Source organism: Sus scrofa, chromosome 7, assembly GCF_054392235.1.
Source record: "Sus scrofa isolate SSC_HxYL_T2T_F1_AM1 chromosome 7, Sscrofa_HxYL_maternal_Yorkshire_Landrace_v2.0, whole genome shotgun sequence".
NCBI classification, from domain to species: Eukaryota; Metazoa; Chordata; class Mammalia; order Artiodactyla; family Suidae; genus Sus; species Sus scrofa.
Window position 1 is genome coordinate 73,089,909 of NC_139389.1, and position 26,883 is coordinate 73,116,791.

The 26,883-nt window shown below is 46.3% G+C and overlaps 1 long non-coding RNA gene across 9 annotated transcripts; it reads right to left on the minus strand.

Annotated features, from left to right (window-relative positions):
• Window positions 1–29: 29 nt before the first annotated feature.
• LOC106507710 (uncharacterized) lies at window positions 30–23,279 on the minus strand. Of its 9 annotated transcripts, XR_014810707.1 has the most exons (8): window positions 23,135–23,279; window positions 19,980–20,136; window positions 18,630–18,732; window positions 18,313–18,494; window positions 17,823–17,851; window positions 11,166–11,280; window positions 9,226–9,365; window positions 2,303–3,160 (listed from the first exon to the last, which is right to left on the minus strand). It is a non-coding gene; the product is annotated as an uncharacterized LOC106507710 (long non-coding RNA). The 9 variants fall into 9 exon arrangements; XR_014810706.1 differs by lacking the exon at window positions 11,166–11,280 and having other exon boundaries at window positions 30–3,160; XR_014810709.1 differs by lacking the exon at window positions 18,313–18,494.
• Between the last annotated feature and the right edge of the window lie 3,604 nt (window positions 23,280–26,883).

Below are 26,883 nucleotides of genomic sequence, written 5' to 3' on the forward strand. Positions count from 1 at the left end.
AAGTGTCTAAAAGACCATGGACTTGTACATTTGTACAAAATCAAGAGTTTTATTTTTCTAAAAAAAAAGAAAAAAAGAAAAAAAAAGAAAAAAGGGTATACTTATAACCACACCGCACACTGCCTGGCCTGAAACATTTTGCTCTGGTGGATTAGCCCCGATTTTGTTATTCTTGTGAACTTTGGAAAGGCGCCAAGGAGGATCATCGGAATGCAGAGAGAACCTCTTTTAAACGGCACCTTGGTGGGGCCTGGGGGAAAGGTTATCCCTAATTTGATGGGACTCTTTTATTTATTGCGCTTCTTGGTTGAACCACCATGGAGTCAGTGGTGGAGCCCAGGTGTATCTGGGAAATGTTAGAATCAGGTGTGTTGTTAAACCTGTCAGTGGGGTGGGGTTAAAAGTCACGACCTGTCAAGGTTTGTGTTACCCTGCTGTAAATACTGTACATAATGTATTTTGTTGGTAATTATTTTGGTACTTCTAAGATGTATATTTATTAAATGGATTTTTACAAACAGAATTCTGATCACTGTCTTCTTCGGGCAGCTGTGGGACTCCTACACTGAGAGTCATTCGAACCCCAAGTGGAGGTGGAGGTGGAGAATTGTGTGGGAGCATTTACCACAGCCAACCACGGAACTCTTTCAGAGAACAGCTTCTCACACCGTCTACACCAGCCTCCCGGCCAGGCTTTGCAGGCAGCCCCAGGCCCAGTGCGTGGGAGGGGAGGCTGTTGCAAGGTGATAGGAAACACCAGTTTCAGGCTTGGGGTGGCAGCAAGTTGGTTGGCCTACAGCTGGAAGGCTCTTCATTGTCGCTTGCTTTCATCTTCCTGGTTTAAATTCAGCCAGGACCTTACTTCTGCTTTAGGAAGCTTTAGCCAAGAGGAGTTAGTTGTACTCATATTTTGATACTAGAAGTTCCTGAGGACATGGGCTGGGGAACAGGACCCCCCACTAATGTGTTAGCAGGTGCCCACCTCTGCACCTTTGTTTCCCTGATGATAAAACTCGGCCATTGGTAAATTGTACAAGACAATCCACGTAACAAGCACAGCAGAGTGCCAGGCACAGAGTGCTAAAGAAAAATGCAAACTGTTGCACAACATCCTGTATTTCACACGGGAAGGAACAAGACCAGAAAGAATGTCCTGGTCAGGATCACCTTGCAGGACAGGCAGGTGGTTAGCTTAGCGAATACACGCTTGCCTTCAGGTGGCTAACATTTTTGAAATGCCATCCACCTGCAAAGCAGCCTGTTTTGTTCCTAGTGGCAGTACCAAATTGATTATAAAGACTGGAAGAGCCTTTTCATCAGCCCTATCTAATGCTACTGAATGATTCTAGAGAAGCAAGTGATTTCACAAGAAATCGGAAACTTGTGAAGTTTGGGTGTAGATGCTTTCAAAGTTTTTATCTGTAAAATACATCTCTTGCCTAGATAGAGGAGTAAAGGAAAGTTTTTGGCGCTCTATAAAGTACAGAATGGTGTATCAATACACCTCATGTTCTCCGGCTCACACCTAGGAAAACATTACTATTATATTATTCCTTTCCTGACCTACAAAAAAATGTCAAAGAGAATAAGATGTTCACCTTCCTCTCAGACCAAAAAAAGGAGCCAACACCTCATGGATCTTTCATATGCAAAGAGTATCACTATCAACTGAACTGTCTGGTCAAAGCCAGCTCTGTCCCCCTCCAGCAGCCACAGTCATCTAGAGCTGAGCACTGTGGTGGCCCCTCTACTGTCCTGTCTTCGCTCCGGTGCTCCAGGCCCCTCACTGAAATTCTTTGTCCATCCCGGGGCACCTGAACACAGGTGTTACATGATCTAACACGTGGATGCCAGTTAGGTTCAGTGCCTCTGCCAACACAGAGAAGAGATAAGAGGGCTTGAGGGAGAAAGATCCATCTCTGATCCCAAAGGACAAAGGTTGGAAATTGGCTCCCCATTTGGGAATGATGCCCTTAGTACGTCTCAGTCAGATGTGCCTCTTTTCCCCTCTGGAATAGTGTCGAATGTACAAATCACTCCAGTTGTGTACTGGTGGGCTGGAGAAACAGGACAAAGGGATGTGGACCACTCTTGTGCAGCCTTCTTGGGGTCTTGCTTTTGTGAAGAGGCATCACCTTCCATGCTCACGGAGCAGAGGGGCCTTTTCTGACCCACTTGGGCCCAGCCTCCCAGCTCTCCAGACTTCATTCAGCTTTCAGAGTGGATTCCATTGTCTGCATACATCAGGAGGTAGCTGGCCCCAGTTTCTTACCCTCTGGATTTCCTTCCAATTCTTCATCTCTTTTTTTTTCTTTTTCTTTTACACCTACTCGTTTTCCTTTGTGCCGTTGGTTTGGGTGGCTGAAGCCTGGAGTTCCCTAAAGAAAAACTTTAGAACCCAAACATTCTAGTCTAGAGAAAGTCTTCCTCGAATTTCTAAGCAAACAAGAACCAAAATTTTCAAAGAAAACAGTTCAGCAGACCAGGAGCCTTTAAGACACTTTGATTTCCTCCAAGACTCTAAAGGTCCTGTCAGGACAGGTAGAAGTGAGGAAGCCTTGGGAAAGAGGGAAGTGACAGAAGAGGGAAATAAAAGTCACGTCGGCAACTTCCTTGAATTGAGTTCCTTGATTCCTTCTGCCTGCCTCAGCCTCAGGATGAATTTCCTTTATAGGTACATGTACCAAGTCACTTCCAGAAAGAAGGGTTTTTCTTTAAAGAGGGAACAAACTCCAGTCTGAGCAATTTGAAGACCTTCACGTGGGGCCTGGAAATACCAAAGCCGGCTGCTTGGGGGTATTTGCATTGAAACTTCAGTTGCTACTGGAAGTGATTAAGTGGTGAGAGTTAGAACTGAGTCAGTGAGTTGGGTTCTTCCTTCGCCCCCTTTCCTCCCGATTTTCATCAGCTCGCTCTAGGTGTAGCTGAAGTTTCATTCGGCAAGAAAGGTCAGAGTGGAACTCCAGTCAAAAACGTATCTCCAAAACATTCCCCAACCTCTGGGACCTGGGCAGGAATATCTCGGGTCACTTCCCCATCTTACAGAGAGCATCACAGCAACTAAATATCCTGTGTGTTTGCCTCCTGGAGAATCGACTCTCTCTCATTCATTCAATGGCATCGTGAAGCACCTTTTTTTCTTCAAGCCCTGTGCTAGGTGCTAGAGATACAAAGAGGAAGAAGTCACGGCTTCTGCCCCAGCTCAGGTGGAGTGGAAGATGAGCACATAGAAGACAGGGTAGTAAGGTGAAACCCAAGACATGATGTGAGCACAGGTCAGAGTTCCCCCACTCAGAAAACACAGAGGAGAGGAATCAAGCCATTATGCCCTAGTAAGCTCTTTGCCCCCCCAGGCCAGTACTATCTATTCTCTTATCCCGTGTCTGGTGACCAGTGACCTCCTTTCCACAAGTGGCAGGAAACAAAGCTGTGCTCAGAATAAAACTAACTTCTGGGCTGGGCCATCCACAACAGGCTACACTGTTCACTTTTGCACCCTTGTGTGCCAGATTCCAGAGCTGAGCCTGAAAGCAATGGGTCACTAGTCTTTGAATTAATGACAGATGATGTGCATGACTTAGTCCAGAGCTTTCCAAACGCAATGTGCACTTGACTGTGCACTCACGTGGCCTGGAGATCTGGTTGAAACAGTCTCTGATTTAGTTGGTCCAGGGCTGGCCTGACACCTGCCTCTCTAACAAGTTCCCAAACAAAGCCTATGCTCCTGGCCCGGAGACCACACTCTGAAGACTATTACTCTGTTATTTGGAATAATTTTGAAGAAAGTGTAATGTTGGTTAATTTAAGGCCAAAGCTCCCTGCCATCCCACTCAGTACCACTGCAAATCTGGCAAAGCACTTCTGCAGTCACTCCTGAGGATGATCCAGCATCAGGCAACGTGAGTCTTTCAGAAAAGCAGGACTGGATCCTGAGGACTAGCATTAAAAGTGGGGCTAAGGCCAAACACCTGCCTTTAAACTAGGTAAGTGTAATAAGAAAAGCAGCTGACAAAATGCAAGGCCAAAAGCGTAAACACCTGAGGTCCAAGGAGAGGACAAAAATCATAAAGGAAATGCATTTCAAGGATAATTTGCTAATTAGGAAGAAAATCTGGTTTTAAAATGAGCTTATATGGAGTTCCCTTGTGGCGTGGCATGTTAAGGATCCAGCATTGTCACTGCAGAGCCTAGGGTCGCTGGGCTGTGGCACAGGCTTGATCCCTGGCCTGGGAGCTTCTGCATGCTATGGGCGTGGCCAAAAAAAAAGAAATCCCTATGAAGTTATCAACGACATTCTTCACAGAACAAAATATTTTAAAATTTGTATAGAAACACAAAAGACCCCAAATATCCAAGGCAATATTAAAAAAGAAAAATTGACCTGGAGAAATCAGACTCCCGACTTCAGTCTGTACTACAAAGCTACAGTCATCAAAACAGTAAGGCCCTGGCATAAAAATAGAAATATAGATCAGTGGAACAGGACAGCAATCCCAGAAATAAACCCATGCACCTATGGTCAACTAGTCTATGACAAAGGAGGCAAGAACAGTGGAGGAAGACTGTCTCTTCAATAAAGTGGTGCTGGGAAACTGGACATTTATATATAATAGAATGAAATTAGAACCTTCTCAAATGTCATATTCAAAATGGATTAAGGACTTAAATGTAAGGCCAGAAACTATAAAACTCCCAGAGGAAAACATAGGCAGAACACTCTTTGACATAAATCACAGCAATATTTTGTTTGATCCACCTCCCAGAATAATATCAGTAAGAACAAAAATAAATCAACAAGACCTAAGTAAAAGCTTTTGCACAGTAAAAGAAACAATAAAAAATGAAAAGACAACCTACAGAATTGGAGAAAAATCTTTGCAAACAGAGCAACTGACAAGGGATTAATCTCCAAAATATACAAATATCAAAAAAAAAAAAAAAAACCTCATAACCCAATCAAAAACCGGGCATAAAATCTAAACAGATATTTCTCCAAAGAAGACACATAGTTGGCCAAAAAACACATGAGAAGATGCTCAACATCACTAATTAATAGAGAAATACAAATCAGGTATCACTCACACCCAGTTAGAATGGCCATCATCAAAAAGTCCTCAAACCATAAATGCTGGACAGGGTGTGGAGAAAAAGGAACCCTCTTATACTGTTGGTGGGAATGTAAATTGGTACAACCACTATAGAGAACAGTATGGAGGTCCCTTAAAAAACTAAAAATAGAATTACATGTGATCCAACAATCCCACTCCTGGACATATATAGGGAGAAAACCATAATTCAAAAAGATATATGCACTCCAATGTTCACTGCAGCACTATTCACACTAGCCAAGACATAGAAACAACCTAAATGTCCATCAACAGAGAAATGGATAAAGAAGGTGTGGTACATACATACAATGGAATATCAGTCAGCCATAAAAAAGGATGAAATAATGCCATTTGCAGTAACATGGATGGACCTAGATATTATCATAACTGAGTGAAGTAAATCAAAGAAAAATATCATATGATATTACTTATATGTAGAATTAAATAAAATTATATAACATTTATAAAACAGAAACAAACACAGATTTCAAAACCAATCTTAGAGTTATCATAAGTGAAACCATTCAGGGGGAGAGAGGAATGGGAAGGATGGGAATAACATATACACACTACTGTATATGTTATTAACAAAAACCTACTGTATAGCACAGGAAAATCTACTTAATAGTTTGTAATATGGAAAAAAGAGAAAAACTATAAAGCCTTAAAAAAAATCAAAACAAGACAAAAAATAGGGAAAAAAATGAAAAGAGAATATGAGAAGCCTTAACAAGCACTGACCAAAATGCATCAGGGAAAACCTTAAATAAAGCATAACTTTCCCTTATGGAGTTCCCGTAGTGGCGCAACAGAAATGAATCCAACTAGGAACCATGAGGTTGTGGGTTCGATCCCTGGCCTCGTTAAGTGGGTTAAGGATCTGGCATTGAGCTGTGGTATAGGTTGCAGATGCAGCTCGGATCTGGCATTGCTGTGGCTGTAGTGTAGGCCGGCAGCTACAGCTCTGATTAGACCCCTAGCCTGGGAACCTCCATATGCCCCGGGTGTGGCCCTAAAAAGACAAAAAGACAAAAAAAAAAAAAAAAAAAAAAAAAAAAAAAAAAAGAAAGGAAGAAAAGAAAAGAAAGAATAACTTCCCCTTAAATGCTGCCAGCATTTCGTGTTTCCTAATTTTAGAAATTTCCAGAGAATAGCCAACATGGAAAACACTCTGCAGTTTAAAGGTAAATTTTTGAAAAGCTTTTAAGTTGCCATATTTTCATTTTGTACAATATTTTATTTGAGATATTTTTAACTGATGTATGATGCTATATAACATGGGATAAAATAATAAACTTATACTTTTTATGTATTAAACATATAGTGCTTACTACGTGCCAGATAATATTCTAAGTGATGTACAAATATTAACTCCTGGGATCCTCAAACCACCCTGTGAGGTAGGTACTATTATTATTTTCATGTGTTTTGTACAGAAGCTGAGGCACAGCCAAGTTAAGAAACTCAGCCGAGGTCACACACCCAATAAATGGCAGGTCCAGGGTTGGTTGGGCTCTGGGTCCCAGTGCCCAGCCTGTGATATGAAGCAGTTTCCAGCTTGCAGGGTGATTCTCACAAATGTGACTTCAGGTCATCAATTCTGAATCTGTTTCTCACATATTTGTCACTGATATCCTCCCAAAATTGGATACATATTACTAAAGGATGGTTTTCAATTTCTGACATCCTGCGTTAATGGAAGATGATCTCGTAGAAACATGATAATGCAGAGCATGCAAGATATGAGAACTTGGAGCTCCCTCCGTGGTTCAGCAGTTAACGAACCTGACTAGGATCCATGAGGATGCGGGTTCGATCCCTGGCCTTGCTCAGTGGGTTAAGGATCTGGTGTTGCTGTGAGCTGTGGTGTAGGTTGCAGACACAGCTTAGATCCCAAGTTGCTGTGGCTGTGGCCGTGGCCAGCAACTGTAGCTTGGATTGGACTCCTAGCCTGGGAACCTCCGGAAAAAAGATGTAAGACCTTAGGAAACCTCAGTAAACCAAACAATAGCTTGGGAGTCAGGCAGATCTGGACTCAAATCCTAATTCATTTCCTCTGGATGTTTAGTGTCAAGTTTCATTTGGTTCTAAATAAAAGGAAGTGAGGCCTGGCTCTCCTTCCAGGAGTTTCCATTTGTGTGGTCTATGTTTGCTTCCGATTGAGGCGAGGTCTACCCAAAGTCACCACATGAAACGTTTTGGCCAGACTTTTTAAAACTTTGCAGTATTTTAATATTCATCTCCTGGGAAGCCAAAAAAAGCAAGCAAATACAACTTTTAAGGATGAATGAATGAGCTTCTTTCAGGTGAAATGTTCTAGTGTTGATTCAGTTTCAAGTTGGTTTTTAAAGTTCTCCTTTGAATGCCTTCCCACCCCATCCTTGGGAGGCAATTCCCCGGCAGAACCTTGCCTGGTGGTTCAGCCAAGTGGGCAGCCTGGACTTCAAAAACCTTTCTGCGTATTTGCACTCAATTCAGTTGTTCTCTTCCACAAACACAGAATAAACCCCTAGTTTGAAGGGACGGCTAAGCCATAGATATGCAAATACCATGTATTTTACAAGTAGAAAGGAATAAGAAGCTTTCACCTCTTTGAGGTGGGAACTAGGAATCTACCACCAGGAGATTCACCACAGAAGAGTCTGTCTGGGATGTAGGACATCCTTCCCAGGTCTGAAATGGTCCCCAAGGAATCTTTGCACTAGGCCCTTTGCTCGTAGCACCCACAGCACCCAGAACGAGGCATGGCAAGATCGAATCTCAACAAGAACTTCAAGGTTCGTTCACAGCGGGTCTTTGAATACAGGGGCTTGATTGGGCTTGGGGCAATTTCATCACACAGCAGTTTGGGGTTGCAAACAGCAAGGTGAGAATTTTGACGCGAGGGATTTGACATACCTCAAGCATGAATTATCTGTTGATGCTTCCTAGTAAAGAGTTAATGGGTCTTTCAGGAAATTCCTGTAATGAGCAACCAAGTTATTTGCCTGGCCAAGGATGTCCTGGAAGAATACAGTGAGACTGCAATGAACAGTGGAAGAATAAAGTCATGTTAATGTAGACAGTAAATGAGGGGGCATGAGGGGATAATTTTGCCCTTAATCCGATTAGTCATTAGGCCTAGATTAAGGTCTTGAGGAATATGAGGACACATGACAGGCGCACTTTGATCAATTAAAAGATTCCAAGACACGAATCCATGAGCAATGACAGGTGGGGGCTGGCGGTGGGCTAACAGGGTGTTTACAGAGGAAACTGTACAAGGGGAGCACAGAGGAAGTGGAGGAGGATCAAAAAACAAGTTTTAGGAGTTCCTGTTGTGGTGCAGCAGAAACGAATCCGACTAGTAACCATGAGGTTTTACTTTCAAGCCCTGGCCTTGCTCAGTGGGTTAAGGATCTGGCATTGCCTTGAGCTATGGTGTAGGTCGCAGACATGGCTCGGATCCTGCATTGTTATGGCTGTGGCATAGGCCAGCAGCTGCAGCTCTGATTCAGTCCCTAGCATGGGAACCTCCATATGCCAAGGATATGGCCCTAAAAAGCAAAAAAAAAAAAAAGCTTTACATATTACCTGTAATTGACAAGCCTTAGATACAATAACAATTCCCACTGCAAAGTACCCATGTAATCCAGTTAATGGTGAATAAGAATAACAGATATCATTCATTTCTCAAACAGTGGCTAAATGTCAGGTATTTTAGGTATGAGATCACTATGGGGGGGCATGCACAGAATTATGATCCCTATTTCACAGATGAGGAAACTGAGGTTCAGAGCATGGTAGTAACTTGTCTGAGGTGATGCTACCAAGAAAGGTGGCCGTGCTGGACTCAAATTCTACCCCTTTTGCCTCGGATGCTCTTTCTCACCAAACTGTTCAGGGTGAGCCTCCTCATTTGCTGAAGATATTTGAAGATTCTCAACCATTGCCATTGTCTTCTGCTGCTGTGTGTTAACCTCAAGCCACCCTGGCTGTCACATTTTACTCTGAGAAGCCATTTCCCACCAGTTCTTCTATTTCAGAAAATTTCTGTATCGGGAAAGTTGGAAAGGTACCTCATAAGAGTGTTTGCAAAGTAACTGATAGAGTTGCTGTAAATGCACAGGAAACTCACCAGGCTTTGGTGCAAAAAGACTCCTGCCACCAGGAGGGAGGCTCCAGCGAACTGATCCAGTCCAAGGGGAGGATTCTTGAGAGGAAGCTACCAGCAAAGGAGAGAGAAAACTCTTCTTCCTCCCAGCCCGCTGGGAAACCCTGTTCAAGACAATTTGTGATTAGGTTTAGAACACATTTCCAGCTGACCCTTGGGAGTGGAGATAGGTACAGCGAGACAACACCTGTGGGACCTGGGGCAGAGGGAGGCTTCAAGTGGCACTTTTCAAAGGACCAGCAGGCACCCCCCCGGGGGGGGGGGGGCTACCATGACAGAGGTGGCCTCAAGAGTGACTGGCCAGCCACTGGAGGTTCAGACCAACCTGGATCCCACCCTGGGCCCAAATCCGCACCATCATGTGACCCTGGGCTAGTTGCTTAACCTCTCTGCTTCTGTTTCGCTCTATAAAGTGGGGTGATGCAGCTGCCTTGCAGAGTTGCTGTGATGCTTAACTATCACGAATGGGGTCCATAATGCTCTGGCAAAGTGCCCCACACCAAACCGGGGCCCAGTAGATGACATCCCTTGCTGTGAGGATTATGAACATGAAGAGGCATCTGACAATCCTCCCTTCCGCAGGGCGTCCCCACCAAGCAGCACCCCTCCTCCCATCGCACCCCTCCTCCTCTCAGGGTTGCCCAGGACCTGAGCAACTAGATCCTCTAAAGGAAAAACTGGGGCATCCAGTTTTACCTGGTGCCCTTCCTGACCTTGTCCCTTGCCCAAGGGCTCCACCCTCACCCAGCCCAACTCAGCCTCAGAACATGGTCCCCGATGTGTGAGGAGAGCCTGTTCAGTGCAGACCTCACACACAAGAGCTGCCTCAGGGCTGGACCAGGGGACCCCATCGATGAGGCGCCTGGCCAAAGGCAGGAAGCTGAAGGTGGTTACGGGCGCAGGACCTGGTGTGAGCTGGAGGCTCCCAATCTCTGACAGCCCTGTGAAGCCCTAGAAAGATCATCCCGTGACCACTTCGCTGCTGAGGTCAGCAATGGGCCAGGCTGCAGGCTGCCTATAGAGTATGAGGGACACCTCTCTCCTGGGGCCTTGCCAGGAGCCTCCTGTTAGCAAGGCAGCTGATCAGACACATCCTCAGGCTGTCCAGGACCCCCTAATTACGGGGAAAGTGAACTTTTATCATGGAGACCGTGCCTTTCCTTCTACCAGCCCACCTGTAGGGAAGGCAATGAAGGAAGAACCCCTCCCTCCTGGAGCTGCACTAACTGTGTTTGAGAAAACGAAGGCGGGAGGAGGTCTGTATACCCACAAAGACACCTCCACGCACTATTAAGTGTAAGGGAAAAAACCACCTCACAGAGCAGTTTGCATAGTAATCCTATCGAGAACCAAAAAACTATGCTAGCGTGTTCTGCCCTCCAGGATTCTTCACTATGAACCCCCCAAAACCCTAATTCTGGATAATATAGGTATGAAAGAGATTTGGGGGAAGGATTTGGGGGAGCCCTCTGAATCTCCAGGGCCAGGGGGCTGGAGAGCCAGAGAGAAGAGCTGGTGAGCTCATCACTGCAGCCTGAGCTGTTCCACTGGGGCTGGAGCTGGATTCCATACAGTCCCTCCCATTATTAGCCCGTGATTCAAGGTCTTGGCAGAGGGTGTGATCGCTGGAGGCTTGGTCCTGTGCCTGTGCAAGGGAGGCTGGGAACGTGAGCACCTGGCATTTTTGCTTCAAGCTAGGGCAGCCCCCAAACTAAGAGGTGGCTTCAGATGACAAATCTGAGTGACAAATGTCCCAAGATGTTAAGAGGGGAAGTTATCGCCAGGTGATTGGATTCTAGGGTGGCTGGGCTTTTTTGGGTTTTTTCGGTAACTTATTATGGAGAATTTCAAATGTACACAAATATAGAATATTGAAATGAACCTCCACCTCCAGCTTCAGTTACCAGCTCGTGGGCAATTTTGTTTGCTCTCATACTTCTTTTCCTTCCCTCCATCTTATTAGAAGTAATATTCCTCATCATGTCATAAGTTCATCCTTAAATGTCTTAGTATTTATCCCTAAAAGATAAAGATGATATTTTAAATGCATAATTTTAATATCATTATCAAAACTACTTAACAATAACTCAGAGAGATTTCTTTTACTTTCTTCATTGTGCATTTCTCTATTACTTTAATTATCAGGAAAAAGAAATAAAGCTATTTTCATTTTTTTTTTTTTTGTCTTTTGTCTTTTTTGTTGTTGTTGTTGTTGTTGTTGTTGCTATTTCTTGGGCCGCTCCCGCGGCATATGGAGGTTCCCAGGCTAGGGGTTGAATCGGAGCTGTAGCCACCAGCCTACGCCAGAGCCACAGCAACGCGGGATCCGAGCCGCGTCTGAAACCTACACCACAGCCCACGGCAACGCTGGATCATTAACCCACTGAGCAAGGGCAGGGACCGAACCTGCAACCTCATGGTTCCTAGTCGGATTCGTTAACCACTGCGCTACGACGGAAACTCCTTCATTTTTATTTTTAGTCTTTTTAGGGCCACACTTGCAGCATAGGAGGTTCCCAGGCTAGGAGTTGAATTGGAGCTCCAGCTGCAAATGCAGCCACAGCAAATGCAGGATCCAGCCACAGCAAATGCAGGATCTGAGCCATGTCTGTGACCTACATCACCACTCACAGCAATGCTGGATCCTTAACCCACTGAGCAAGGCCATGGATCGAACCCACGTCGTCATGGATACTAGCCAGGTTCACTAGCTGAGCCACAATGGGAACACCCTCATTTTAAATTCGTTCTCAAAAACATTTACCCCCAGTTGAACATGGCTCAAAAGTCCAGTCCTGGAGTTCCTGTCATGGCTCAGTGGTTAGTGAGTCCGACTAGGAACCATGAGGTTCCCGACTAGGAATCATGGGTTAAGGATCCAGCGTTGCCTTAAGCTGTGGTGCAGGTCAAAGACACAGCCCGGATCTGGCATTGCTGTGGCTGTGGTGTAGACCTGCAGCTGTAGCTCCGATTGGATCCCTAGCCTGGGAACCTCCATATGCTGCAGTTACAGCTCTAGAAAAGACAAAAAAAAAAAAAAAAAAAATCCAGTCCTGAGGAGAAAGGGAGGTCGGGGGCCACATAAATATAACCCAGAGTGACCATGGGCATGGTCTGGGTCACAAATAACAGAAGTCCCTGGAGCAAGGGCTCTGGACACTGACAGAAGTGGTAAAGTCCAAAGGCCATTGGAACCCACCTGAGGAGTCTCTTGGTGGCTCAGTTAAGGATCCAGCATTGTCACCATAGCAGCTTTGGTCCCTGCTGTGGTGTAGATTTGATCCCTGGCCCCAAAACTTCCACATGCCAGGGGCACAGCCAAAAAAAAAAAAAAAGTCACCTGGGCCAACACCTGCTTCCCTCTCTAAGGAGGAGATTTGCCTGCTTTCTCTCTGTGTCACACAGCAGGAGACCTTGCCTGGCTGTGACAGGCAGGGAAGAGACTCACATTATTGTTATTATCACATTGGTCTAATAACATCCCAAGAAGTGGGGCATGTTTTTGACCTGTCTGACCCTGACCGCCCTACTCTGAATCATGGACGGGTCTATGCAGATCAAAGATAATGACCATAGTGAGCTGGAGAGCCAGCCCAGGGGGTATCCCTCTCACACCAGGTCTGTGCTGGCACAGAGCCTGGTTTGGGGAAGAAGACCTGGGTGCTGATAACAATTAGAAAGCCATGTGGAGGGAGTTCCCTGGTAGCCGAGTGGTTGGAGATTGCTGTGGATTGGGTTCAATTCCAGGTCTGGGGACTTCTGCCTACGATGGGCACAGTCAAGAAAAAAGAAAAGAAAGCCATATGGAGCACCACGACAAAGGGTCAGGGTGGGGGCCCAGGCAGCAGCTCACATGGGAGAAGGACCTTGGGCTACAATTACTCAATCCCAGACTCTGCACACGGGACAGGCCTTGGTCCAACGTGGCTGGAGCTGTGCCTTTTATAGCCCTAGGATCGATGGCTGCCTGCTTTTTTCTGAGGTCCAGCAGTGCAAGCCCAACTTGGCACATAGGATTTTCACGATGAAGGAAGGAGGTAGAGAAAGAAGGGCCTTTGGGTGGTCGCTCCATGACCTCTGCCAGTGCTGGGGCCTCAAGAAGGACCGAAGTGAACAAGAAAGGCGGGGGTGGGGCTTTGCATAGTATTGGTTCAATTCGGAAATTTGAGGAACCGCCAACAACCACCTGATCCGTCCCAGGCCTTCTATAGATGACAAAGGCAGTCCCCAGGGAGGACAGGGGCCACCCCAAACCAAGGCAATGTCCTGGGAGCACTGAACCAGATCCAGAGAGCCAACTCTCAGCCCCAAAATCTTGCCAGGGTTTGGACAGATGAGAAGGGTCAGGGCTTTCTAGCAGGAGAATGTGATAAGGGTGGGTGTCTAAGAGTGGGGGTCTACCTGGAGCCCCTCGAGGAGAACACAGGGCTCCTACAGATGGCAGAGGCAGGACAGATTACAGAAGGGTATGGATGTCTGGACTTGACCTACAGGCAATAGGTAGTCACACTATGTTCCTGAGCAGGGAAATCACAAGATAAAGTGTAACAGAGACAATTAGAAGAGCTCAGGATGCAGAGTGAGCTATAGGGAGCCCAGCTAGTGAGCTGCTGCAAGTTGCCCAGGAGCAAGAAAACACAGATCTGGATCAAGGTCATGGGGGATGAATTAGGTCCAAGATGTATTGTGAAAAGCGTGGGATATTCCAGCTGGCTCCCAACTGCCAACTCATCGGAGGAGTGGTTGACTCAGACGCAGTGCTTGTGTCCATGAGCCGTCAACAGTGCCAGGTAGTTTTAAGCAGAGGGGAATTTAATGGAAGCCCACAGGGGATGGAGTGCTCACGAAATGGACAAGAGACTGGGGAGATCAGGTATGGGGAAGTCAGGAATTGAGGGCTCCAGACAGCCAGAAGGTCACGGCCAGAATGCCAAAGCTACAGCCACCCCTGCAGTACCCTCTTTTGTAAGTGACTTCTAACCACCCACTGTCCCTCGGCTCACTCGCTCAGGATCTGAAGCCCTAGACAAGAACGTCCAATTGGCCAGGCAGAGGTCACATTCCTGTCACAACTGGGCTGGGGTGGGGGTGGAGCTAGAAGGATATGGCCCCTCCCACTCCCTCTGAGGGAAGTAGGGTTGAGGCAGCCTCCTAAAAGGGGGTTTGGAGAGCTCTTAGGATTTTGCACTGGACACCCCCAAAATGACAACTAGCTTTCACCTGATCCTCGTTTCCATCCCACTGACACAAAAGTTTGCTGAGACCTCTGACCACCGCTATTCCTCTCCTGAAACCGCTTTCCAATGTGACCGCCTGTCAAGGACTCCCAGGTATCTCTGTGCTCCATGACTTCTGTGCTGGATTGCTGCTCCTGCAGATAACAGTGGGAGCCTGCCAGTGGGCAGGTGGGTGAGTGCTGGGCTGACCATGAGCTCCTGGGACTCCTCAGGATGGTCCCTGGCTCCTTAGATCCCTCCCTCCCCCAGTTCATCTTCATAGAGCCCCAGAGTGAGCCTGACAACACCCCCGAGATGAAGCTTAAGGTCCTTTGGAGATGCACAAGGCCTTGCATAAGCAGTCCTGACTTCCTGACCTCCTAGTCTCTCTGTATGCTCTTGCTTCTGCTGGTCCCTCTGTCTGAAAGGCCTCTGTCCCACACCCACCAGCCCATACATCTGGCTGGGGTTAGCCAACTCCTCTTCAGTCTGCAAAACCCCTCTTTCACACTCCCCAGGATTCCTAAACACACCCCTTTTGATTCCATCACATTGGTACATCTCAACCAAAGCATTTCCCCTCCAGGAATATCTTTTTTTTTTTTTTTGCTTTTTAGGGCTGCACCCATGGCACACGGAGGTTCCCAGGCTAGGGGTCCTGTCGGAAATATAGCTGCCAGCCACAGCCACGCCAGATCCAAGCTGCATCTGTGACCTATATCACAACTCATGGTGATGCCAGATCCTTAACCCACTGAGTGAGGCCAGGGAGTCAAACCCCAAACCTCAGCATTCCTAGTCAGACTCGCCACGACAGGAACTCCAGGAATGTCATCTTTTGTGACATTTACATGCAATACTTTTTTCCTTTCAGAAAGAAATGGGACTTTGGATGTGAGACACAAATCCCCTTTAACTGCCCCCTCTGCCTCCCGATCCATCCTGTATACTTTTATATACGTATATGCATGGTAACCAGTACTTGGTACAAGTCTTTGGCAGAGTTGCCTTTATCCTCATTTACATAAGGGTCGACACACTCTAGGCTGTTTCAAGGCTTCACTTCTCTTACTCAGTATCATCATTACAACCAGCAGACTGTGTGGTAAACATATTTCTCTTCCCTTTTATCTCCCTCCTTGGACAACAAAGCCTGTGTCTTTTCTGCTCTGTAGTCCCGATGCCACACTCCATAAATATTTTCACTGAATATATGGATACAAATATGGCTCAAGTGGTATATTCCGTATCTCTATGCAGCATGCAAAGTCATGGCCCTGCCTCCTTGGCTAACTTGCCCATCTCCATCAAGTTCTACTTTCTCTCTGTTCTAAGTTTTAAATCCACATCCTACTCCTGCACCCCCCTAATTCCCCCATCCAACATCTTCAGTTGTGCTGATCTTAAGGAGAACATTTGTACAAAATTTTGAGAAATACAGAATCAAATGGCGATAAAGTCTCCTTCTCAGCCAGCAGCAATGGCTCAGATGACCAAATCCCAGGCAATGGAGGAGGAGGGCCCGTGAGAGCTTTCTGGTGCCATGCTTTTTTATACATTTAATTGTTTTTCTTTATAACGAAAATGAATGTTTCTTAAAAAAAAAGAAAAAAAAGGTAGAAAAAACTAATTCAACTAAACTTCCCTTAACCAAATACAAATTCATCTTAGCCTCAGGGGAGCTCTCAAAATTTCTATTTTGAGTATTTCTTTCCTGACTTTATGCCTCTTTTCTTTTTACAGTTGTATATACATAATTTCATAATCTATTTCATTTTATTTTATTGTCTTTTTAGGGCCGCACCTATGTCATATGAAGTTCCCCGGCTAGGGGTACAGTCGGAACTACAGGTGCCAGCCTACACCACAGCCAGAGCAACACAGGATCCTTAACCCACTGAGTGAGGCTAGGGATCAAACCTGAGTCCTCATGGATACTGGTCAGGTTCGTTACCACTGAGCCATGATGGGAACTCCTATAATCTATTTTAAAATGTATTGCTATAAATATGTGTCCATGTTATAAGTTATTTAAGCCTAAGTCTTATTAATGGTGGCATAATATTCAACAAGTGAATATTATAATTTACCTAATCACTTCTCTAATATTAGATATTTAGTTTATTCCTTTTTTTTCAGTAGTGGAACTAATGTTGAAGGTGGAGCTTATTACGCATCTAAGGTTATTACTTAGGATGGTGTTTCCTAAGAGCATGTACTAGGCCAAAGGGCACAAGCTTGCTAAATTCTTACACACATTGCTAAACCCGTGCCCTTTCAGAGAGCAGACCTCCCTCCTACGGCCAGTGGGTTAGTCACCCTTTCTACAACAGCACTTTTTTTCTAATCCTGGATATTGTACATTTTTCAAGTCAGCTAACTTGATAGATGGAAAAAACATGTCTTCTTTTAAATGTGCATTTCTTTGATTAGTAAATCTTTATCAATTGTTTAATAATCAATTGCACCCTTGTGATTTGTCTACTCATATCTTTCATTTCTTTGGAACAATATTGTTTTCCTTTTCCATTTAATGATACAGTAAGAATTTTAATACTTTTATACTTTGGCACCTTATCCATCAACATCTTTCACCAGATATTCTCTTAATTTTTAAAAACTTTAGAACTGCAGCACCAGACTTAGTTGAACTGTTTAGCCACAATGTTCATTTCAGGCAAACTGAGTGTTTTCTCATGCTGGTTTCCAAGCGGAGTATATTTTGTCCCACACAGTACACACTATTTCTGTGATATTCCTGGGAAAGGATTTCATTGCCTACATGTCCTTGGAATGCAGAGGCCATTAGCCTTTGCGTAAAAGTATATTTCTCTTGTCACCACAGGAAAGTCTTTCCTCAGCTCAGTGTGGCTTTTTTAATCAAATCGATCAATCTTTTCTTGCATGCTTATTTCCCTTTTAAACTTAGAAAGCCCTTTCATCTCCAATGATTATATTACTTATTTTCGTTTGTTTTCCTTTAGATTTTTATGGGGGGGGTTAGTATCTAACTCTAATCCATCTGGAATTTATTTTGGTGAGGTGGTTCTAGGAACAGTTTGGAAATATGCAACAAGAGCTCTATATAGACACTCCCTGACCCACTTTAGAGGCAAGTGGGTCAGAGAGTATAAATTTATTCCCTTCAAGGAAATAATACAAAATAAAAGACTTGCAAAGGTATTTATAGCCATACTATTTATAATGCAACAGTGTAGAAAGCCCAGATATCTACTTGCAATAGGAAGAGTTGAGTAAACTGTGACATGGACTAGGAAAAAGAAAGGTGTGTTTGATGAGTTTTTAAAAGAATACAAAGTGTGCCTACCCTGTGCTTACACTTACCATGAATCGTGCAGGAATATGACCAGAGCCTGGGGAAAAAACCACAAGTGGCAAAGTCATGAGTACATCACTGACTGCTGTTGGACAGATGAGTAGTCCCTGGCTGTGTGGCCCTTCCTTGAAAGGTATTCAGAAAGGGGATCTGGAGATGGGAAGGGTGCTTCCGGGTGAATTATTTTCCTTTTATAGTTAAATTATATTGATATCAGCAAAAGCCTTTTTTTCAACTGAAGTATAGTTGATTTACAATATAATGTTACTTTCAAGTAAACACCAAAGTGATTCAGATAGAGACATATATATATCTTCTTTTTCAGATTCTTTTCCATAATAGGTTATTATAAGATATTGAATATAGTTCCTTGTGCCATATAATAGGTCCTTGTTATTTATCTTACATATAGCTGTGTATATCTGTTCATCTCATACTTCTAGTTTATCCCTCCCTCCCTCCCTCAGCAAAAGATGTATTACTTAAAACAGTAGCTACCTGACATTTGCAGTGGCTATGCTTCAAGACTTTTGCTAATCTTCAAACATGCATATTAGGAAACATCCAGCTCCTCAGCCTCAGGATCATGTCATCACAGAGAGTCCCTGTGTGTCTTGTGCTTTGTCTCGCATCTTTTCCACCATTGCTAGTTTTTACCTCACCTGAGGTCCTTTTTCTCTCTACAAAGAAAAACTGGTGTCTTCTCCCCCACTCCCTTGCAACTTCACAAGAGCTAACCTGTAGCCAAGATGAGTGGGGAGCATCCAAGCCCTTGATAAGAGTCAGGTGCTCTGTAGACAGCCAGGCTCACTCACCAGTAAGTGATGCTCACTTCAGCACTGGCCTGGAGGCAGAATTCTAATATCAGTCTTGCAAAATCACGATCCTAACATCAGGTTTGCTCTCAAATGGTTAAGCCTGAAAATATCAAATCCACAACTATGACTAGTGTTCTGGAATAAGAAGAAAGTGGAGGTAGACTGTTCCATTGTGGCGGATGTGCCATCCCAGGAAGCCTGCCCCCCCTAGAATCAATGCCCTTGGGTAGTCCCCCCACATGGTCCCTGGCCTTGGCCAACAGGACTTTAAGGAGGCATGACACAGGAGCAGCCATGATAAGTGCTTCTGCTTTAGATCTGTTCTCTTGGAAAGTTCCCTCTTAGGACCCAGCTGCCTTGAGAAGTCCTGTTTAGCCAGGAGGAGTGTGGGGCCACCTGGAAGAATGAAGCAGCTCAAGAAAAGGAACAAAGCTGCCCAGCTGAGCTCCCAGCAAAATGCAGCTATCTGAGTAACACCCTATGGAGCAGAAGAATCACCCAGCCCCCAACGCACAGGATCCTGAAAAATAATACATCAAGGTTGTTTTAAGCCACTAAATATTGAGGAAGTTTGTTACACAGTAACAAATAACTGAAACACATGGAAATGTTTTGCAGTGTATACTGCAGGATATTTAGACAGAAAGTAAAATGCAAAAGAAACACACAGAGATGGGGGTCTATAAAAAATGCATGATTATATCATAAGCCAAGATCAGGAGACACTTTAAAAGTATAGAAAATGTTTGCTGTTCATTGGGTTACCTTTGGGGGGAGGGGGAGACACTGTGCTTGAGGCATGTGTAAGTTTCCAGGCCAGGGATCAAACCCAGGCCACAGCAGCAACCCAAGTCACTGCAGTGACAACACTGGATCCTTAACCCACTGTGCCACCAGGGAACACCACCACTGGGTTACTTTTTAAGCGTATATATTTTTGAAAGTATTGTAAGGAATTTCAAAAAGTCTATCCTGGCTCTTGTTCTCAAAAATTTCCAGTCCTTAGGAAAAGCAGTGCCAGGCAGCTCTTGGGAACAATGCTTGTGACTCCCAGCCCAGAGAGGGACTGGTCGAATGGGAGAAATTCTGGGGCCAGCCAAAGGCTAGCATGGCTTCCAGAAGAAGCAACTGACCTCTTTTTATGGAAAGGCAGCTCTCAGTAAAGAAGAAGCTTGACTCTCAAAACAATTACGTACATGCGTGTGTGTGTGTGTGTGAGTGCGTGTGTGCATGTGTACATGTACGCAAGAAGTAAACCAGCCTTAGAAAATCCCCCATTCCTGAATCCCTGGGTTTTAGGCAGAGCTGGGCTCAGTTCCCAGGCTATGGGACCTTTGGGGGACTCACGGACAAGTCTTGAACTCTCTCAATTCTTCCGGTCTCCTCCAGACCAAATTATGCCGTGGTTAGCATCAGTGAGCTGGTGACTTGATGTAACATGTACAGCTGGGATGTCCTAAAGTTGACTGAATTCCTGTTGGCTGCAATATACTGTATGTGAGGCCTGTGTAAAATTAGGAAAATACAGCACTGGTAAGGAGGGCATGACATCTGGGAAAGTACTTTTTCAAAATAAACAACTTAAGTAACTTTGCAAAACAAGCTACTACACAGAAACATGCAACTCTGTTTCTACCTCCCAATTTCTTGATGAATTAGAGGTAACGTTCATATACAGTTTACAAAAACATTAGAGCAACTGGATATTAATAAACTGGAAAACCACTGATCGTGCTGTCACTGAAAGCTTTTTTTTTTCATTTTTTTTTATTTTTTAATTTTTTTTGTTGTTGTTATTGTTGTTGTTGTTGCTATTTCTTGGGTCGCTCCCGCGGCATATGGAGGTTCCCAAGCTAGGGGTCCAATCGGAGCTGTAGCCACCGGCCTACACCAGAGCCACAGCAACGTGGGATCGGAGCCGCTTCTGCAACCTACACCACAGCTCACGGCAACGCCGGATCGTTAACCCACTGAGCAAGGGCAGGGACCGAACCCGCAACCTCATGGTTCCTAGTCAGATTCGTTAACCACTGCTCCACGACAGGAACCCCTGAAAGCTTTTTTTGAACACCTGCCTTTGACTGTGATTTAATGTCCTATCACGGGCAACCATTCTGTTGGCACTATCACTTCTAGTTTATGAAATGAATTAATAATTCAACATCCTCTCTGGTTTTCCAGAAGAGCATGCTGGCTACCAGACCTGAACCAGTGTGCGATCCTCTTCAGAAGCACATCTGGTCACCGAGTCATTCCAGACTCAACCCTTTCTGAAAAGGTGAGCCCTCTCTTCCTGCCAACCAAAGAGTCCTGCAACTGAGCCCCTGGGGTGCCCAGCAAAAATTTTAGGGGTCCAGTTCCTGGTTCAATCCCCTTATTTAGAGAGAACAACTCTGTTTGTGAAACTTCTGGTTCCCTTTGTGAAATGAAGTGCTGAGTCACGTTTCTGAGGCATGGCATGCCTGCAATGAGCTTCCTAGATTTCTCAAGACTTTTTCTATTTCATTTTTCCTAGATTAAGAAATTAGTATAATGAGTGGTCTAGGCCATGTCACCGAAGGTAGGAAAGGCCCTGGTGTTGACACTAGAACAGCTTCTGGTTCAGGAAGTTCTAAACTACACATGCTGTGGGCTCCATTCACGGACACAGGAAAGACTGCCTGGCCCTGGCCCCGGGCGAGGTGAGAACTGGCCACCCAGGGTAAACTTTCCTCCCAAATTCTCTCCTCCAATGGCTAATCTGAGTTTTAAGTACTTTAAGGACTTTTTGTCCTAGCTGCTCAGTGACCCAGGCCTCTGTGATCCTGATAAGGGAAGGCACTTTTCCTATTTTTTTCTGGCTTCCTAGCCCTAGATCTTGGCTTGGTTTCCAGCCTTATTGTTTAAAGTTCTCTTTGAATCACCAAGTTCTTTGGTGAGGGTGCCATGACCCTCCCTCTAGTGGATGGGGGGCAGGGCTGGGTTCATCCCTCATGGTGTCCTTTGACCTTCCACCTTTTACCTCAGAGGCCCACTGGACACCCAAGGGTATAGGCTGGGCAAGGACTTCTAATGGCTCAGGGAGGTCATGGAAAAGACACAAACAAAGAAAAATCTTCTTGATCTTGGAACCCGCCTTGCCTGGGCAGCCTTTGTGACTCTCTGCTCAGAGGACCTCCTCAATGCCCCATCAAGGGCAGAGAGGCCCCCACAGAATCACTTTGCAGGGTGGGGGTGGGCAGTAGAGCGTAGTGGTTAATGGAGGTCTCCTGGCCTCCACCACTTGCCAGCCATGAGGCCTAGAGCGTATCACCTAACCTTTCTGTGCCTCAGGTTTTTTTCTTTTTTTTTTTTTTTGGCTTTTTTGGGCCACATCCTCAGCATGTGGAGGTTCCCAGGCTAGGAGTCGAATCAGAGCTGTAGCTGCTGGCCTACACTACAGCCACAGCAACGCCAGATCCGAGCCACATCTGTGACCTACACCACAGCTCATGGCAATGCCAGATCCTTAACCCACTGAGCAAGACCAGGGATCAAACCTGCATTCTCATGGGTGCTAGTCAGACTTGTTTCTGCTGAACCATGTCAGGCACTCCTCTGTGCCTCAGTTTTCTCATCTTTAAATTGGGAATTTTGATAGTTTCCACCCATTAGGGTTGAGAGAAGTAATTAAAACACATGCTCCATGGTAAGCTCTTAATAATACCACCATTAGTAGTAGTTGCAGGGTAGTGGGGAAAAAAGAAGTCTTATCTGCCCTGCCTCAGAAAACAGTCCCATCTGGCACCACTCCCCCCATCCCTCCCCCACCCCCCATCCCTGACTGGGCTGCGGAAAGCTTTGTCCCAGCTTGGATGGCCGCGGCATCAGCACTCAGACCTTCTTCAATCCCAGTCCTTGGACTTCTGGGCTTCTGTCCTAGGATGACTATCCATCCAAGTTCAACACACACCCTCAGGTTGGGTAGGAGGGGGAATGGAAAAGGTGCCTGGCATCTGTGTACTGTGCACAAGAAGAGCAGTGACATTACACAGGAAATGTGGATTGATATAGGTGAATGATAACGTTTACAGGCTACTTTGGGGGATCCCTAGAAACAGGATTTCAGAAAAGGGAACAAACACTCCAATAGGACTCATCAGAAAGGGCTTTTGGAGGCGGCACTTTCATCAATATGCCAGGATCATCCCTCCTCAGGTTCTGAACAACCAGTTTTTAACAAAGCGTCTTTGACCTGAGCTTCTAGGCCTTTGGTCAGGGGGTTAGAAAAACTTCTTAGAAAATAGCTCACTGCCATTAGAGAGCAGGGTTGGATGCAATAGTGCTGCCAGGGGTGAGATTGCAAATCGCGCCCCTTCCTTGTCTGTGAAATTAGAATGATCGAGAGAGTCGGTCAGAAGCTCACCAACCTCCCGCTTGCAGAGTCTAGGATCCTTTGCTCGCCAATCCCTGCCCCATCCCCCAACCGTACATGTGTGCACCTGGGGAAGAAGCCCCAACAGGATTCAGCTGACTCATATTACCGTAACAGGATGAGTTTTACATTGCTTTCTGGACCTGGAAATAACCAAGAGTGCCAAGGGTGGACCAGCCTGCGAGCGTTTCCTGTTTCTCCGAAAGCTGACAGGCCGGCGGTCAGCATCCCAGGAGCAAGGCAGGACAAAAAGGACAGCATCTCCTAAAGGTGCCCCACCTCCCGGCGTTTTTAAGGCCGGGCACAGGATCCGGGCTGCTCATTGGTGGCTGATGCAGGGGAGGTGTCACCCCTGCCCTCCTATTGGTGGAGCTGGTGGGAGGAGGTGGGGTTAATTCTCAGCCAGGAACTCCCGAAGGTCTTGGGCGCGCTGCTGCCTGTAGCAGAGGCGCTGACAAAGAGGACGTCTCAGTCAGACCCCGGGGACAGCGGACCTAGCTGGGTGCCTCTCGAACACTTTGGAAGGCCTGGGCTTGGAATATTCATCTGTCAGTTTCCCGCGGGACCTCCTCCCGGGATGTATTCAGGCTTCCAGACTCGAGGCCCATCAGTTCCTTTAAATACAATGAGCTGGGATCTCCCGGGCGCTGGACCCCTTCGAATGGAGGGAGGCCCAGGTGGAGGTCATTTTGACTGGATGCTGTGGGAGTGAGACCTGGATAAGAGGAGAGGGTCTGAAATATCCCTTGTGCACATCAGTGGTGTAAGAGGCAGAAACCAGCTGTCCCCTGCAAAGTGGGCAATTTAGAGAGACTTTAATAAAGCGAGGGGCTGGGCCCGGGTTCCACAGCAGCCTCAGTGACCCCTGAAGCCTAGCGGGCGTGGGAGGGCGGCGTAGAGGGGACCTGAGCCTAGAGAGCTTTCAGGGAGGCCTCGCGCTCTCCCACCGCTCATTTCCACCGTCCCCCTAGGCTGAGCCTAGACTGGACCTTGGAGTGGAGAAGAGGGGGCTGGAGAGGTGAGCAGGAGGGACAAAGGCACTGCTAGCTAATGTTTAAGCAGTTTGTTTTGTCTTTGCAGTTTAGAGATAACCATTAAAAAAAGAACTGGCTCCAGGAGTTCCCACTGCAGTGCAGTGGATTAAGCACCTGATTACAGCAGCTGCTGAGGCACTCATTAGATCCCCTCCTGGGTGTAGTGCGTTAAAGGATCCCTCCATTGGCCTAGATTGTGGCTGCAGCTCAGATTCAATCTCTGGCCTGGGAACTTCCATATGCTCCAGGTGTGGCCATTAAAAAATAATAATAATAACCTGTAATGAGTTAATGTCCTCACACTGGATTTGCTAGTCCTCAGACCATTCATGGAGATCAAGCTTTCCTCGCATGCCCCCGTGCCCCCTGGTCACTGCTTACCATCCCTGGCAAGCTGGAGCAGGCTCGGCTCACTTTCCAGAAAAGCCCTGGATCATACATTCCACCCAAGAAGACTGCTGCTCAGTCATTGTCCCTTTTCTGGGCCATTCTTATGCAGAGTCCCAGCTGAAGGAAAGCACCAATGGCTGCAAATTACTGAAAAATGAAAACAAGCATACTCTTATCTCAACAACCTAAAATGTTAAAAGGAATTTTGCTTTTACAAAATCCTATAAACTACCTACAATTGTACCTGCCAAGCAAAAGTGCACGTTTATAAGCAGAGGAATGAGGAAACAGATTAGGGACACTTGATCTCATGTTCAGAGCAGAGCTTTAGGGACCAGTCTCATTTTCTGCCCACGGGAGTCAATAGCCTAAAAAGAACTGAAGGAAAGTAGCATTTATTAGACACTCCCTAGCTGTGTAACCTTGGACATGTTTCTTAACCTCTCTGTGCCTCTGTCCTTTTATCAGTAAAATGGGAATAATCATATTGCCTTTTAAGGTTTTGTGAGAATTAAATGGGTGCATCGCTGGAAAGCATTTGAATGGTGCCTGGGACACTAAAATGGTCGTGTTACCTCAGTATTGCCTATAATCGAGGGCCAGCCCAGAGGCGGTGGACAGTCTTGGTTTCCCACCCCAGTGGACTCAGCTTCCAGGCTTCCTCAACACCCAGCAAGCCAGCCAGTAAAGGGGTCATGAGTCTCCTGGTTTTCACTCCCTGGGGAGAGATGTCCCTAGAACTATCTCTCTGAGCCTTGCCTCCTCTAGCCTGGATGTAGAATAACCATGATTTTTTCCTGGATGTAACATTCTGAATCTTGGTTTTTTTTTTATACATGCACATCTGCAGCATATGGAAGTTCCTGAGCTAGAGGTTAAATCACAGCTGCAGCCGTAGGCCTACACCGCAGGCAGGGCAACACCAGTTCCGAGCCACATCTACAACCTAGGCTACAGCTTGTAGCAATGCCAGATCCTTAACCCTGAGCGAGGCCAGAGATCAAATCTGCATCCTCACAGGCACTGTGTTGAGTTCTTAACCCACTGAGCCACAACGGGAACTCCAACATCCTGAATCTCGTGTCTCCAACGCCATACTGCACTTGAGTGGAGGATGGAAATAAAGCAAACTCAATGGGTTTGCAAGGGTCCCAGGGGAGCTCAGCCCTGTGGAATCCTGGTCTGCCCTCAAAGCCAAGCTGCTGCAGGGAGGGGGACATTAGCCTGAGAGAACACTTGAACTGCTGAGGATGGAGGATGAAGAGAGATGTCCCATCCCATCTAGGCTCCCAGGTTGCAGGAGGAAGCAGGGGTTCGGCACCATCCAGCCCAGCATTGGCCTGGGGGGCGGGGCTAAAAAGGAGGGTCTTCCAGAAGGGGACACAGACCCTGGAGCCCACGGGGCACAGAGGGAGGAGGTGAGGTGACTGGATATGGAGCAACCAGCTCCTTTTACAAAGCTTCCAGTTGCAGCTGAATGTAGAGGAAAGTGCCAGAGGCAATAAGGGGCCCTGTGAACTGAGCACCTTCAATGGGGGAGATAAAAATAGAAATAGAGCTCCCTTCACCCCCACCTCCACTGAGGAATGTCTGCACGCAAAGCCACCCTGGAAGCAATTACACAAATTACTTTGATTACATGAGATACCCTGAGAGCAGAGTCTAGTACTGGCCAGGCAGGAAGCAATGAATTTGCTCCTTTACCCACGTGTGCACATATATACACAACAGCATTTGGCCTCACCAAGGGACTTTTTGCAAATGCCAAGCACCTACTATGTGCTGGACATTGTGCAAACTTCAGAGGACCAGGTCCAAGAGCTGGCCTGGGGCTGGGGAAGCTTCAAGGCTAGTGGTTGAGACATCCTTGAGCCCAGGAGTGAATTGGAGCCCTAAAGGGAGCCCTGGGGAGGTGCTCCAGAGCTGGGGGTGCTGGTGGATGGGGCGCCAGGTGGAAGGAAAAGTGGGCAATACAGGAGGGGGCAGGAGCTTAAGGGTGACAGTGGATAGCGGGTTAGGAGGAGGAGAGGCTTGAGCAATATCTTCTTCTAACACTTTCTTCCTTTTTTCCTTTTTCTTTTTTCTTTTGCCTGCACCCCAGTATATGGAAGTTCCCAGGCCAGAGACTGAATCTGAGCCACACCTGCAGCAACGATGGATCTGCTAAACTGCTGCACCAGGCAGGGGATGGAACCCGCACCTCTGAGCCCCTGCAGTCAGATTCTGAACCCACTGCATATCACAGCAAGAACTCCAGTTACATACTTCCTTGATGTATTCCTTTGGTAATTCCTAGAGAGGCAAGGCTTTGGCTGCTCAGCCCTGCAGGCCTCCCCGTAACTGGCACATGGTAATCCCAGCTCAGGTCCCCTGTCATGGAAAGGGATGGCAGTGCAGTTTTTGTCCCAGACAGCAGCACAGAGGGGCTGGAAGA